The sequence below is a fragment of the Macrobrachium rosenbergii genome, chromosome 8 (assembly GCF_040412425.1).
Source record: "Macrobrachium rosenbergii isolate ZJJX-2024 chromosome 8, ASM4041242v1, whole genome shotgun sequence".
Lineage (NCBI taxonomy): Eukaryota > Metazoa > Arthropoda > Malacostraca > Decapoda > Palaemonidae > Macrobrachium > Macrobrachium rosenbergii.
The window spans coordinates 11,823,851-11,826,350 of NC_089748.1; the positions used below are offsets into that span (position 1 = coordinate 11,823,851).

General features: G+C 38.7%; 1 protein-coding gene across 1 annotated transcript in view; it reads left to right on the plus strand.

Moving 5' to 3' along the window:
* Positions 1–1,874: 1,874 nt before the first annotated feature.
* Trh (tryptophan hydroxylase) overlaps positions 1,875–2,500 on the plus strand; it is a 78,227-nt gene continuing 77,601 nt past the window's right edge. Inside the window, exon 1 of the mRNA XM_067108248.1 lies at positions 1,875–2,056. The gene's annotated coding sequence lies outside the window, so the exon portion shown is untranslated. The remainder of the gene's footprint in view (positions 2,057–2,500) is intronic.

A 2,500-nucleotide genomic window follows, 5' to 3' on the forward strand; every position in this document is an offset into this window, starting at 1 on the left:
CAATATTCCTAACAGACTAGCCCTTGGTTTAGGATAATAAATCCTTTAAAATAACTTCCTCTGCCAGATCACAGATCACCTGACTCCACAAAAATCTTCTCTCATATCACGCCACTACCATTCATAATAATTTTCCTTAATTTAGGGTTGGCCTACCAATACCCTTCCTTGGTAGATCACGACACCACCGTTCCCAAGACATCCTTCTTTCATTCAGGATAAACACTACAAAAAATGGTTCTACATTCATGGTCTGCCTTTCTATACACATCTTAAAGAATCAGTACTAGGGTTTTAATCTCCTCCAGAACTTAAACTGGTCATGGTCACAGTGAAACATAAAATCCACAAAAACGTGGATTTTGGTTAATTTACTTTCTCCTGTATTCCATCAAAAATAACCTCCGAAGAGTCTTGGTGTGGGGTTTCACTGCACCTCTATAACCAAGGAAATCTCTTTTCTCATCAAAACATCAACTAAAAACTCTGATCAATCTTTTGGACTGTGCCGCCTTCCTCTGCCACACCTTCATTGTATTTCTGCATCTCTAATACGTTAAAACCTTCTAAAAATCACATCTATTAAACAAAAATTCCTAACTACAGCGCTCATACTTTTCATCTCCTTCAAATTCAAACATCCAAGTTTTTCTTCCATACAGGAGAGTCGGTTCAGCAATCCCTTAATTCATCCTACTGTTTCTTCCACAACCACCCTGACTCTGTTCCAGACCTTTCTTGTGATTCACCTCTTCGTCATTCTACCAATAATAGTTACAGTTAACTCCTAAATACCTACATAAATGAGCAACTCCCAATTCACCATTTCTAAATCTTACCGGCTTCTATTTACTCTTGATTACCTTACTCTTACTAACATTCACCGCTCCGCTTCTCCACTTGCAAACACTCTTCAACTTTTAAAACAGCATCTGCATCTTTTCACTATCATCGACTAACACTGCGGCATCTTGAAACACACGTCACTCCACAGTCCACACACACATCCTTCTTTTATCTTACACACACATTTTCCATGTCATTTGGAACTTGATTCATCAACATACAATATATATATATATATATATATATATATATATATATATATATATATATATATATATATATATATATATATATATATATATATATATATAGCACATAGATCAAACCAAACTTAGAAAGAATGGAAAACAATCACCCATGAGTAAAGGGGGTAGGGATCATCGACACCGTGATTTTATTTGATTCTAAAGTGATTTCATGGTGTGGGGGGAGTAAGAGCTGCTGTTCCTCTAATTATCTATCTCTCTCTCTCTCTCTCTCTCTCTCTCTCTCTCTCGCTCCCTCTTTCTCTCTCTACTTGTTGAATCCTACGTAATGTGACCAATGAAGCACGACCCCTCAAGGAAGATCTGGCCAATCGGGCACGCGTCGGGAATCCGGTATCCACCAATCATCTTTCACATTGGGATCTGACTTCAACCAATCAAAGCGTGGCGCTCCCAAGCCTATCCCAGACGCATGTTCCGCCCCAACACTTTACGAAACGAAGTCACAAAAATGTTCGTGGTACGGCGCGATGCAATTTGCTCGGTTTCTTCATTACGTCACAATTAAAACGAGGGAAGAAAAACTTAATGCAAAAAAACATAACAAGCGAAAAGTAAATCATATTTTTTTTCATCTAGAGCAAATGGCAACTATCAAATATCTTGAAGCAACAATGCACTGGTGAACTTCCGGGCGTAAATCTGGTGAACGAAAAGTGCCGGGAAAGGACCGAAACCGACCGAAACATTCCATTACCCGAACGGAAGTGTTTATGGGGTTGCGTGGGCAGTTTGGCATAAGACCCCGAGAGACAAAGAAGGGCGAACCGTCAGGTTCTGAGGCCGCAAGCGAGAGGCAACACATGTGCTTCCTTGAAACCACCTGTGGATACGGCGTTTTCGAAAACCACTTGTGAACTCCACTCGCCCAAGATTAGGGGCAAAGGGAAACGTCTTTCCATCCACTTCGCGTCACGTACAGAACGGATGCCGTCTCTTTTCAAGTTAGTTCTATTCTTTGATTCAAGAGACTTGCAGTGTTTGATATTCTCTTTCTGTTATTGCTAGTCATTATATTCCTTTGAAAGCGTTCTACCCAGTTCCATTTTTTGAAAGAATCTGATTTAACTGTTAATCGATGAGAAATCCCAAGTTAGAGTAGGAAACTACCAATCTTATTTATTCTTGCAAGCTATTCGAAGACCCTATGGGCTATACCTAAATTATTCTCATAAATAATAATAATAATAATAATAATAATAATAATAATAATAATAATAATAATAATAATAATCGCAGAACGCTTTTAAAGTGAAGACGGCAAGTAAACGCACCTGCAGAACAACCTTAAAAACTCCTAAGGGATATTTCTTATGGAAGCTTCACTGCATTCCTATTTACCACCCAACAGACGACTTTGCTGTAAAAAAATTCAGTCCCGTATCATA